At 41.1% G+C, this 14,120-nt stretch overlaps 1 protein-coding gene across 13 annotated transcripts in view; it reads left to right on the forward strand.

Annotated features, from left to right (window-relative positions):
• Positions 1–14,120, forward strand: part of KCNJ16 (potassium inwardly rectifying channel subfamily J member 16) — a 76,040-nt gene that overhangs the window by 30,984 nt on the left and 30,936 nt on the right. Inside the window, exon 4 of one of the 13 annotated variants that reach the window (XM_045511915.2) lies at positions 5,903–6,008. The exons of the other annotated variants lie outside the window; for them this stretch is intronic. The gene's annotated coding sequence lies outside the window, so the exon portion shown is untranslated. The remainder of the gene's footprint in view (positions 1–5,902; positions 6,009–14,120) is intronic. 13 annotated transcript variants of the gene reach the window in all.

Here is a 14,120-nt window from a genome sequence, read left to right on the forward strand (position 1 = left end):
AACCGTGAAGGACATGGAATTCTGGAACATGTAGCCCCAGTTTAGCTAAATGAATACAATCCAAACTAGCACCTCTGACACCTGCCATTCAGGATATAAAACAAGTGACTGAAACATAATTCCTACCTTCAAATAGCTAACCGTATGGTGGGAGAGAGTCTTAATTCACTCTGATATGTGTTGTAATAGAACTCCTTGTATAATAGAACACACGCACAAAGCGAGAAAAATAGCCAGGAGCAAGCTTTGGAAGTGGGACATTTTTAATGATTTCTCAGAGTCTCATTTTTGGCTACTTGACATCAGATTACCTCCATTTTAAAAAAGATGAAAACTACAACGTAAATTTGTTCTGGGTATTTTAATGACTTCGTATTCCCTGAGATTCCCTCGTCTTTTTTATTTCACTTGGGAGAGTGGTGGTGCTGAATGGATAGCAACCGGATCGCTACACTAACCCAGGGCTTTCCGTCCACGGAATTATGCCTGCTTATTTAAGTCACCAACCGTGTTTCCACAGAGACGATGTTTATCTTGCTTGAGTATAATTTACCTCTCTTATAACTTGAGGGGAAAAAAAAAAAACCAGATATACACCAAGAAGTTTATTGACAAGTCACAAAATCCCTTGACCGTTAATAATAAAGGAAAAAAATATTGAAGATAGGAAGGGGCCTCAAGATCCCGTGCCAGAACTGTACTGTGAAAACAACCTGTTTATCATCACTGTCTCTTCCAGATTTTTCTCTGCCACCTCTTCATTAGACTATGCTTGACTGCCTCTTTCACCTTAATCTTCTGCCTCGGCTTCTCTTCCTGGGATGCTGTCTCGTAGGGCAGACTTGGTATATTTCAAAGACTCCATGTTTTCCCTTAACACCAAGGTAGTGTCACAGTGATGGGTGGCCTCATCCGTTCTTTGAAGGCTTTGTGTCCACAGCCCCAAATGTTCTGTTCACCAAAGTCATAAAAAGAAGATATTTCTGCTGCATCGTCCATGCCTGATACAAGGCTACCTGGAAGAACTTCTGTCATACCCGCCAACATCAGAGGAGCCTGTGTCATTTCACAGCAGAAATAATAGTTTCAATTTACTCATTGATTTTTATTTAACAGACAGAGGGTGCTAATTACATGCTGTACATCATTTTAAGTGCTTTACCAAGTATTAATCCTTCCATCCTTATGAGGAACTTCATTTTTACCGATAAGGAGACAGGGGCACAGAGAGGCCATGAAATGTTCCCAAGGTCACACAGCTCGTAAATGGCGTAGCTGATTTTGGGCCAGGCGGCCTTTCTCTATATAGCATGTGTCCTAAACCACTAATCTGTGCCCTCTAAAGAACCTCAGTTCCTCCCTAAATTCATATCTGGGTGATGATGAGAAAAGCTAAATGATACTAACACATAATTTGGATTACACATCTCACATTCAAGAAACCTTTGCACACAACTCCACGTGAGAGCCTGACAAATGTTCTGGCATTGGATCGATAAGATAGAATCAACCCCTATCCCCTGAACCCTGATTATTGGTTTCTTTGAAGTACTCTGTTTTGTACACCAAGCATTAAATTGTACTTTTCTCTATCAAAGGCATTTAAAGATTAAAAACAAGCAAATCAGAAACAGAAAAGAAAATACCTGTACTCTATTAGTGGGTAGAACCCCAGCTGCCTGAGCACAAAAAAAACTGTCATTTTCATCAAAAGTTAATAAACACAAACAGAATTTTTAACACCATAAATCAAAAAGGATTTCATTTCATTGAGCAGGTATAATATCCAGTCTAAGGAAAGTAATATTTCATCGATGGGGAAAAGCACAATTGCGGTCTGTGGTCCTAATGACATATGGAAGTCTGGCAGCTTTTGTACCAAATATTAAACTAATACCAAACAAGCCATTTGTTTGAGGGATAAAATACAGATAAAAGTAGAGCCCAGTGAGCCTTGAGAGATTTCTCAGTTTAGAGTATGAAGTCTCTCTTTAATTAATCCAATATAAAATAGACCACTTTCTTTGTGCCAGTGAATATTGACTTCATTTATTAGAAGTTACTGCTCTGAATGTTCACATACTTACAATGAGAGTTTTCGTGGAGAAAGCAGAAGCTGTCTTAGTTTTCACTCTTGCATTAAAATTAATTAATTAAGAGTAACAGTGATATAAAGTCACCAGAGTTAGCCATTTAAGGCACAGCAAATCCTGTATTTCATTGGTTCAGCCATTTATTAGAAATGAATTAAAACTTTTATTTTCAGGAAGAGCATCAGACAAAGCCAGTGATCAGCACAATAAAACTGTATTTTTAATAGTAAAATATTTTCAGTATTCTCTGAAAGAAAAAAAACTGTACTTCCAAAAAAAGCTGTTCAGGTACATTTTTACTATTCAAAAAATAATTATATCAGAATTGTTTATTAATCATTTCCCAGGGTTCATCATAAGATGATTGTCTTTTGAAGAAATAGGATGTTTACTTTTTTAAGTTGAAAAAAAAATTGGGAAAAATTTGGCAGTTGCCCTACCTTCGACTGTCAGTGCATTCATCTTAAAGCTGCCCGAACTCATGAAGGTTCTAATAAACTTCTCTGTTGTGCTTGGCATTTCCTTTTACGTAGTCTCAGCTTTTAAACTGAAGACCACATCATTCACTCACATGCTTCTGTCTTTCTTGTTTTGTCTTTACTCTTTTTTTTGATTTGATTCCTATTGAAAATAACTAACATCCTTTGTGGTAGCACTTCAAAGCTTAGAAAATTCTTTTACAGCAATGATCACATTTTATCTTCAAAAAACAAAAAAACAAAACACCTCTGAGAGTACTGGAAGTAACAGTAGTAGAACTCTTACTACAGTGATGGAAACACGAAGGACCTGGTCAGTTACGTGCTGTGCTGGTTCCTGGCGGACCAGGGAACTCAGACTCCAGGGTTTCAGCTCAGATCCATTCCTCTTTCACATAACATGCAACTCCACAGAGCCTCCTTTCCTCTTCCATCTCTCAGCGGGGAAATCTTAAGAGGATAACAAGTACCTTCTCAGCGTGCCTTCTGTCTGCATCGTAGAAGCAGACGGACCTGGATTTTTCATCTGGCCTCTTTCCCTTGTGCCTTGTAATTTCGGCGAGAGGTTCTCAAAGTGTGGGCCACCGCTGGCAGCACCAGAATCACCTGGGAGCTTGTACAGAATGCAAATTCTCAGGCTCCACCTCGGACCAACTGAAGCAGCCACCCTGGGGATGGAGTCCAGCGTGTCTAACAAACCCTCCACGTGGTTCTGATACACTTAAAAGTTTGGAAGCCGGGGGAATTTATAGGCCAAGGCACTTCACTGCTAAAGAACTTCTGCTTTCTCTATTACTGGGTCAGTGATCCCCATGGCGCAGAGCTCTTATGAGGATGGGGGCAATGGATGTGCAGACAGGCACTTAGAAATGTTGACATTCCTAGGGGATCAAATATTACGGCAAGCGTTAATTCCAACTCTGAATTCAGTGACTTTGGTCCTCTAGAGAACAGAGGTGAAATGACTGCCCTTCGTGGATGCAGTATTATTTCTAAACCTGGAGGAGAGGACTGTTTCTAACTTACGGATGAACTGGATGGTCCTCTTTGGCTGTATTCCAAGTAGTTAGTGGCTGCCATTTAAAAGAAATCAAATGAAGCCAAGTGTTATTTTGTTTGTTTTTTATTTTTTCCTAGCTAGCAACTTTAGTAAAAACTCAGGGAGGGGGCATGACCTCTGTCTTCGTCACCGGCATCTTTCTTGTTTTTGTTCATGTGATTCTGACAGTTGTGTCATCATAGCTTCACCCGGTGGCCAATTTTAGTTCCCTGGTTGAAATTGCTTAAAATGTCTATATGTGAATATGGCTCTGTCATTTAAAAGTTCTTAGTATAAGAGAAAATCTATACATTCAATTTAAAAACTCAATTAAGAAAATTTTTAGGCTTGTGTCCACCAAAACAGGTGAAAGTCGGTCTCATGTAGCTGTATGGAGTTAGAGGGGTGAACAGGCAAATCAAGTCAATTTCTGCTTTTGATTCCTGTTTGTCCTCTTCGTGGACTTAAAAACTAGAGAATGTTTGTTAAGACCTGCCGTATGCCAGGCACCAGGCTGTAAGCTTGGGGTCATCTTATCTTCCTTTATTTGGCTTTTGGGGGGATGGTGTGGGGTGGGAGGTGTTCTTTAACAGGAATTAGGGGATTTAAGACACATCAGTTGGCTACGTAAGTCTTTGTTTTTAGATCGAATTAAGAGCCTTGCGTAATTTGTACACTAATTTTAACTACCAGGAACGAGAGCTGAAATACACCTGCTTTCATTTAACTCTCAGAGCGCCCAGATTCCTGAAGTTTAAAGAGAAGCAACCGCCCAAAGCCATGTTTTTTGTTTATTTGTTCCAGTAGTTCCCAAAAGCAGGATTCTTAACTCGGGGGAGACAGTGAGAAAAACCATAAAAACAAACAACAAACTTGTGCTACTAAAGTGTAAATCTGCAGTTCCCAGCATTGTGGTACTCTGTAACCAGATGGCATGCTAATAAACAAACTTAACTAGAAGAAGGGGAAATATTTAGCTATAAACTAGACTTACCACTGCATGTAACATTTTTTCCCAAAAGGTTTTCATATCTCTGTTTACCAAATCTATAAGTAGATTAAACAAAATTAAAAGCTAGTTACTGCAGTATTTACAGAGAACACACAGCTCTAACTCTGTTGAGAATCTCTAGTCACATCACAGTCAAGGTGAGGGCGGAGTATGAGGTGCTGACACTGCACATCCTGGCAGCAACTGCTTCCTTCCCCCTCGGTCTCGTTCTGCTGCGCTGGGACTTTTAAGCAGAGATCTGACCGGGGAACTGGTGTTGTCCACTTCTGTCCGGCCTCAGCTGTCTCTCTGCATGACCAGAAAGCTGTTCAATTATTTGCTCAAGCATTTCTTTTTTTAAGTCTCCACCTCAGATTTAATCACTTACTTACCTTCCTGCCAAAGAATTTGTGCTGGTGAAACAGGGCAACTCGATCCAGGCAGAACCTGCTGTTTCTGCTTCTATCCAGAGGGTCAGCAGTAGAAGGGCTGGTTGCAGTGATTTTATAATTGAATGGGGTAATTGTTCCGGGCTTTTTGTTTTTCCCTTGGAAGAAAATTCTACAGGCTTGAAAGCCCTAAGATAAGGTGGAAAGTCTACCCCAAAACACTGTGTGCCTTCTCACAAACCTTTTAGCTAGTAGAAAACAGATCATCTTTGTTATACTTTGGCTGGATAAAATTGACATGTTATCTGGGTGATTGAGGTCAGTGGAAACACTTAGGGTCTATTTCCCAGGTACTTTTCTAGGCTGAATTATGGACCTAGCTCAGGCACACAGTCCTCCTTACAGACTGAGTTGAATTCATTGGCTACATTTAGCACATTCATATGTTACAGACACTTAAAAGCTCACAGCTGCCATTTCGGAAGGCTCGAATTCTGTAGTCTCTCTTCAACAATCTGATCTATCAAAGTAACCAGGAATGCGTAAAGTACTGTAGAATTTTGCTAAATATGTCAAACAGAGAATTCTGAAAAGATGGAAGTGACATCCATTTTGTTTGCCTCAATGGCCAGAAATATCACCAAAGCCTTGTTCAGAAATATTCTTCAGGAGATACCTGGCTCCTGAAAAAAGACTCCAAAGTCCCTAGCCAGGCAGGTAGAAGTTTTGCCATTTGCAGCCCGGCTTCGTGTTTTGGCCTTTTCTGTCCCCCCGTCTCTTTCCCACTTCACCAGAAGGCTGTGCCCTCTCCTCCCATCTGGAGAAAACAAGCCGTCTCCCACGTCACTCACCATCTAAGCAGCTCTCTTACAGTCTTACCCAAATCCACCTGCTCCGCCCCCCTTTTCCAGACGAAATAAGCCGACAAAGAGCACACCCTGCTGTGAATTCATCCAGACTTTGTTGCCGTTTCTGCTCATCCACCTTCATCCATGACCATTTCCAACTCATCTGACCGTGAGTCCAAATAAAACTTAAATAAAAATACAGCTGAAATGATCATTTCCTGCTTGTTACAGATCGTCTTCTAAAAAGCCTACTAATTCCGCAAGGACGAGCGTCCGGTCTTATACATCCTACATTTGCAACCTTGAACACAGAAAAAGGGGAGAGGCCTAAGCAATGGCGTTTATTTCTTTGGGGCAAAAAATCAAGAATTAGGCTTAGGAATGATATACAAGAGGATTGGCCCCTGGATAGGGTACGTTGCAAACAAGTTAAAAATAGACAGGATTTATTTTGGGCCCTTCTTTCCCTCAGTGCCTCCCTGGTCTGGCACTACACACGCGCACACACACACACACACACACACACACACACGCACTCCTTCTGCTTTCCTCTGTTCTACTGGCTGCATATCTGGTTCTTTGCTGTCGCCCCACGTTGGTCTTTACTTTCCTGTGATTCTCCAGGCCGGGCTTTGGGAGGCTTGATTTTCACCTGTGCCTTCTTTGGACTCGTTAATCAATAGAAATGGATAAAAAGCCAGACAAGAAATTCAGGCAAGGCTTTACTGGGACCCGTGCCGCAGCACGAGGGAGCAAAAACGAGTAGCCGGTTCCCGTTTCTGTCTGCAAGGTGGGGTGAGCTGGTCCCTTAAGTGAGTGAGGGGTGCGGCTGCTCGGTGGGCCAGGCTGGGTGGGTCGAGCTGTGTGCAGGGATCAGGCGCCGCCTGCTGCTTTTGCTCCCGGCACCTCAGAAGCGGAAGTTGGGTTTTGGACTTTTTGTATCGTGTTGGTCATAATATGCCCCAACTGCGCATGCGTGCAGTTACTTTTCATTCCTTATAGTTTCTTTGTATTTCTTGCTGGAGGAGACGTCTGCCCAGGAGCAAACACTCCTGGACAGTAAAGGGTCCCAAGTCCCAGGTCCCAGACTATCTTGTTTACACTTAATTTGAAACTCAGGTGAATGGTCTACACAGTGAATAACATTAGTAGGTCAAGTACGGTGATGGCCTGTGTGTGTGGCTGGGGTGGTAGGAGCAGGGAGGTGTTTAATTTAGGCCAAGTGGGAGGGGTGGTTACTTATCCTGTTTAAGCGTTTATAGGCTGGGAAATCAGGTGTTAGACAATACTAAAAGGTCTAAAACGTGGTCTGCACCATAAATAAAAGAATTCTAAAATATCTATTTGAAATCACATCAGGGTGAACCATAGTGGGCTCTTAATTTGTTTTTTCAATTTGGATTTCATTGTTTTGTGAGTCTCAGTTCCCATATGGGATCAAAATCTCTTCAACAATATCTTCCAAATATGTGTCTGTTCCCTCTAGCCTGTGTATTCAGAATTATGCAATAAACTAAACAAGCAGGTTTACCCCCAGAACATAGATGTCTGGTGATCTGTAGATACTATGTAAAGTTGAAGAGCAGCTTTTAAAAATTTTCATCACCTCTCAGTCATGTGATATGTCACAACCTAAGGGTAAGTTTAATATCGAGAATGGCATTTCTGCAAAACAAACTCAGAACCTAACATATGTCAGGCACCTGGTTCTATAGTTGGAAATAATTGAACTTACTTGTCTATCCATCTGCAAAGGTGGGGGCATAGTAGAAGAGTCCTTAGAGAGGAAGACATAAATGGAAGAAAATTCTAAAAGATGTAAAAAAAAACCTTTGAAATGCAAGGATGGATGTCTAGCAGTTTCCCGAGGCAACGATAACCAGGTGGCTTCAAACGACAGAAATGTATTCTCTCTTAGTTCCAGAGGCAGCGGCTGGAAGTCTGAAATCAAGGCTACCCTCCCTCCAAAGCTCTAGGGGAGGTTCCTCCCTGGCCTCTTCCAACTTCTAGGAGCCTTGGGGATTCCTTGATCTGTGGCAGCATGACTCCCACCTCTGCCTCTGTTACCAGCCCTCTCAGATCGGTGGACCCCAACTGGGTCCTTCCCTTGCTGGGAGCCACTAGTGCCAATTGAAGGAGACCAGGTTCAGCAAAGCAGAACAGAAACTTTATTCACTGATCAAGGAATGGAGAAGGGAGCGCTCGTGCTCTAAAGACAGCCCTTCTGCCCAAAAGGAGGAAAGCAGGGGAACTTTTAAGGAGTAAGAGGAAGGAGCACCATCAGAAACTGGGAAAAGGGCAGAGATTTCCAGGAACAGCCGGCACATGTGCAGTTCCTCCAGCTCCCCTGCATGCGGCACTGACTGTGCCTAGCAAGGTACAGGTACCCTCTTTGAGCAGAGAGCTTAGCACGATGCTAAAGCAAAGGCAACTTGCAGATACTTCTAGGTTTCTTCTGCACAGGAACTGCTCTTGCCATTAGGCTGGAACTGGTTCAGGGCAGGTGACGGTCACATTTCCTTTGAGGTGTAACTGAAATATACCTGTGACAAACATCAGGGGTTTTGGAACAAGACTAGGAATAGGGTTAAGCAGAGATCTTTCAGCTTCCCGGTATATGTATAGGTGACACCTCCATCTTCCCGTGGCTGCTTCTCTGTGTGTCTGTTCCTTCTTCTCTTAAGGACACCAGTCTTACTGGATTAGGGTCTACCCTAATGACCTCATCTTAACTTGATTACATCTGCAAAGAGCCTATTTCCAAATGAGGTCACAGTTAAACGGACCAGAGGTTAGGACTTCAAAATATCTTTTGAGGAGGACACAATTCAACCCGTAACAGATGATGATGGCAAAGAAACGAAGACCTCCATACTTTCCTCAGAAAAGGGTAGAGAAATACAGTGAAATGAAGGGTGGCTTTACTTTCTTTTCATTAACTCTTCCTATTGTGCTTTTAGTCTATGTTGGCCGTTACGACATGCTAAGATAATACTAGATGGAAGCATTTGTTTTTTTACTTACAGTTTTGAATCTTGCATCCCTTTGAAGAGGCATGGCCTGGCTGTTCTTCCATAATTTTCCATGACTATTAGTAGTCAGTAAGCAGGTAACCTTAATGCTGTCAATAAACAAAACAGGTGAACACATTTCACAAAGAGGAAAGGAAAGGCCAATTTTTTTAAAGAAAGGGCAAATAAAAGGAACAATTAACTGTGGGTAGAGGAAAGGTGAAAGACACGAAGTGGTCTCAGAAGTAGTTATCCGATAAACATGGGGAAAATAGGGATTTGGGACTGACGCAATTATCTCATGACTCACATTTTCTTCCATAACTTCTCCTGAGCCCAGGACAGCCATGTGTTCTGAGGCTTACTCTGTATTTTCCAGACTGCCTAGCCTAAAGAGAAATAACAGTAGTAACATTTGCATTTACTTAAGGCTTTGGAACAAATCAAAGTGAAAATAAAAGTAACCTTCAAGGAGTGTCTGCAGGGAATAACTGACTCAACCATGGTGGCCAAGGCTGCCCTTTGGTCCTTATTTTCATGGCAGCGTTAGCAATATATTGAAGCGGTATTTCAAGGAGGGTGGAAAGGTAGGAACATCAGATGAATCTTTCTAGGAAAGAAAACAACCGCTCGCTGAGGGCACTGTTGATGAGTCTGTGTTGCAATTGTGAATTCGAGATAGTTGCAGAAGTTGAAAGAACTTGAGCTGCTAACAATTAGTGAAAGTGTGTATTGTGTACACAGACACCATCTAGATAGAAAGAATGGGCTGGCAGAATATTTAAATCACCACACCCATCCATACTGGCTTTATGACTATAACTCAATAAAAAATTTTAAAAAATAGTAATTATGAGAACTAGAATTAGCAATATCAAAAAAACATTTCTTTAAAATGTTAGGTGAAAAAGCAGGGTACAGATTTGTTTATATGCTATAATTGCTACTCTATAAAATGCGTATATGTGAGAGAATGACTAGGAGTGTGCAGAAATGAAATTCCCTCTGCTTGCTTGGGAGAATTGTGAGAAAAAAAAGTATGTAGAACATGGATGTGAGGTAGAAAATTAATAAAACTTTAAATGATGAATAAAAAAAAAAAGAGTCAGATTTGAAAGTAAATGCAAAGTGGGCAAAACGTCATGTTTCCAAGAACATGATGCATCCAGCTTGGTTATAGTTTACCCGTCCTGAGAGAGGGAAGGAACTGTTGTTCGGCCTGTGCTGCAGGGCCATGCAATTTCTCCACAGAAAACTGTTATCTTTGACTATTTGTTACAATAGTTTTCATTAAAATCAGATTCAATTACAGTTGAATCAATCCAACTTTAATATATTCGTTAATAGATAATTCAATTTCTAAGAAAGCCAAGCTTCCTTGAAAAAAGTGATTAAGTGCATTGTTTTACTCATATAATAGGGAAGTTTGAATAACTTATCTGGGGAATGTTATTCACAAATGATTCAATTTTTAAAGTATTCTGTGGAGGCTATACTTTTAAGAAGTATATTTATGTAAAGTGGCTGTCCCATATTTTATTTACCACCATATTGTACTGTTTATTTTGAAAGGTTGAACATACAGTGGCCAAGATCATGTATGACAGTAGAACTCTGACTCACAAATTCTATAGCAAATAACCCTGGAAGACACATTTTGTAGCCATTGGCCTAAAATGGTAAAGAACTGGTGTTTGACTTTAAATTTCCCTAATTTTTTTTCCCCACTTCTAACTTAGAACCAACCAGATAAAGCAAAATGTACTTCCCAATCATAGTGGATGCCCTACTTCTAATTAACCTGGTTCCAGCTTCTCATGCCAACAGCCTTGGATCACACCATACCTGAAGCCTTCTTCTTTTTTTTTTTTTTTTTAACTGTAATGCTTTCCCACTCTGCTGCCTCCCTTTGAGTCTCTGCCAAACACAAGTGATGGTGGCTGACTCCCTTGCTACAGCAGACTCTGAATGATAGCCCCTGCTTATTCTCATTTGGGTGGTCTTTATTTCTACAATACTTATTACAATTTCCATATAGAAACCTTTAAATGGCAAGATGGGCCCTGCCCGAATTTAAAAGATCACTTGGGGCCACTGGACATTCAGCGTAGAGCCAATAATTTTGAAGCCAGACAAATGGTTAGAACCGGTTCAAACTTGGATCGAGATTTCTTTGACCTGGTTCCGATCTGTGATAATTTGGCATTTGTATTACTCAGTCCTCTTTCTGGGTCATTGCAGCAAAGGTCTCATTGCTTGTGAGTCTCCTGCACACAGTCTGGTTTGGGCATTTGTTTTCTTTGTGAAATGACTTCACCTGTGACGAGTTCAAATTGGCTGTCTGTCTTTGAGAACATCTGTTGTGCCTTTATTACGAGGAGTATGTTGTCTTTGATTTTAGGTTTCAGTTCTAATCCTGCTCATAATTTTCATTCACAATTAGATATGGGAGACTCTATCAGTGTATTTAATGCTTACTTAAAAATTGCTAGTGACATTAGTAACTATCTTACGGGTTTGCTTAAGAATTAAAACAGATCAGATAAAATGTAAAACTGTTACCGGGGTAATGGCTACGATTATTGTATTAAAACGGATGCTCACATTTCCAAATGAGCGATCCTTTTGATTTTTTTGATGTGACAACACAGAACGTTTGGAGCAAAGATTTGGAAATTGCTGGTAACATGCTAGTTTTTCAGATCGTGTTGGGTATCAGGTAAGCGGTGCTGATGACACTATGTACATTTCATCAGATGGACAATGAAGACAGTTGTCTTCATAAGTCAGTTGATGTACACCTTCTGCTCTACTGAAAACTGAGCCCCTCAGAACGAGGATGACTTGGTATTAGGCAAACAGGAATACGTTTTGACCTCAGCATTCTCAGTGGCTTCTATAAGGTTGATTAGGTTATAGCTAGTAACTTGGTTAAGGTCTTTGGATATAAACTTTACTTTTTTAGAGTGTAGACAAATCTATATTTAAAACATGTAACTCCAGAGCTGCAGAGAGGTGCATGACCTAGCCAGCTGAGGAAGGGAGCATGTACCTTACTTTCTTTTACATCCTCTTACTATCAAAAGAAAGCCTCTGATATGGTGGAATGCTCATTTTGGAGACATGACATGTGCAAGTTTAATTTCTGAATCAAACCAAGGGAAAATTCCTAGGCGTTTTATGTGCATTTTTCTTAATATGATCACAGAATCGGAGCTAGCCATCTAATCCCAAACGAGACATGACCTCACTGGGGTTTGTCCCCTGACTGAATTTCAGAGTCGCACACAGGGACGCGGTCAGTCGCACCGCTGTGCGCTCCTGTGTCCTTGCTGATGTCAGGAGCTCATTTGAGGGCAGGGAGGAGGAGGGTGCACTCCAGCAAATGTTTTCGGAACAAGTATTCACCGCTTTTGTCATAAAGACCATTTAGTGGTCAATCTGGAAACCAAGAATGGAATGAGTTACCTTGTTAAAATTCTTAAATCAGAAAGCATTTGTTTTCTTTGGTGGGTTTCATCAAAAATTAGAGGAACGGGTCATTAGAGGGAAGTGGGGAGACTTAATGGGAGCACCTGGAACACGTCTTCAAAATATTCGTGCTCATTTAGATTCTTGAGGGAATGTTCCTAAGGATGGACCCTGAATGCAGCCCCCCATAGCATATTTTTCAGCTTCCCTACGGTGACTGTTTCAAATGCTTTCCATTCTCTTTGACTCTCTAATCCTGTCTCCTTTACCCTCCAACCCCTTGTTTAACCAGGAAAGAAAACCACCAACTTTTTGCCATCCGACCTATCGACTTGATGGCAGCTGAACCCGTTCTTCCCTCAGACTCATCTCGCCTCTTCCCCATCCCTCTGCTACTCACCTCCTCTCCCTGGTCCTCTCCCTCCCTGATGGATTTCGGATTCTTGTGGATTCAGACCCCTGAGTATCTCTTGACTCTGTTCCCTTTGCTTTGATCCCCTAGGTTATGCAGTATCATCCTCGCTGCCCTTCCTGTCTGTTGTCTGGCCAATCCATGCTCACCACCACTGCCAGACACATCCTTGTCAATACTAATCAGATTGTCTTATTCCCTTGATCCAAAAGCCCTTTGATCTTGCCTTAGAATCACTGAAATTCTTTAACCTGACTTACCATACACTGCTCCCCACTCCTCTGTCCCCTACCTCTCCCTGTCCTAGATTCCACGACCAAGCCAAATAAATACTATAGTTTTTCCTGCTAACATAGTTTGTCTCAACCAGTTGCAGTCAGTGTGGACAGAGTAAGGGTGTAAATGACACCCTTGGGGAAAAATGACTCACAAGTATCTACTGCAGGATGGATCCACCGAAGAACAATCACAAACATGCCCGTGGCTTTTAAAGAAAGTAGGAGCCTATCCAAGAGTGAAGAAGGCTAAACACGAAAATAAGTTTATTCCTTAGTAGAGTTTTAAGTTGAGTATTTATAGAATTTCCTTAACGCATGATAAAAACTTCGTAAATGCTCACTGAATTATATGGAAACAGTTAAAACTTTAAATCATTTTTTACACTATCCTTCTTAACAAGCCTGCAATTTTAAATCCAGTTTCTTTTTTAATCCATTTAAAAAAAAATGACAACTTTAATTAAGACTTAGTGGTATTTAACAATTGCTTAGTGATATATGTAATTTAATGAGCATATACCCTAATCGATCAGATTTGCTCAATTTTATTTCCAGTACAGACGCTAAAGACCAATTTGTTTTCTGACCTGAATATTAGAAGCTAGAGCCTTTCTCTGTGACTTTGTGTCACCTCCCCTACCCCCATTCACAGTAACTGTGGAGTTGAATTTTAATGGAATTGGATCTTTGAAGTGGAATTTTGAGTGGAATCTGGACAGATTCTGGGCTGGTCAAACAACACCTCAATAATTATGAGTTAAGATACATCACATTTTAAAAGATATTCAGAGAAGAATAATCAGGACATTGAGCAAATCCTAACACATGGCTTAGGACATGGTGTCATACTGGAGCAGACTGGTGTCAGCGCCCAGGACCCAGCTGAGCACACCTTTCCCCAACTCCCCATCCTGAAACATTGATACATCATGTCAGTGACTTGAAATTGGCCATGCTTGGAGTTTATACCACAGAAATGGGCAAACGCTACAATCAGTCCTTTTTTTTTTCCCTCAGAGAGCCCATTATTAGAATTTGCTAGCACACAACTGCTTGTAAATTAGTTAAGTGTTCCAGCTGTCCTGCTTGACACCTGCTGTCTTGCTGGC

This window comes from Camelus bactrianus, chromosome 16, assembly GCF_048773025.1.
Source record: "Camelus bactrianus isolate YW-2024 breed Bactrian camel chromosome 16, ASM4877302v1, whole genome shotgun sequence".
Classification (NCBI taxonomy): domain Eukaryota; kingdom Metazoa; phylum Chordata; class Mammalia; order Artiodactyla; family Camelidae; genus Camelus; species Camelus bactrianus.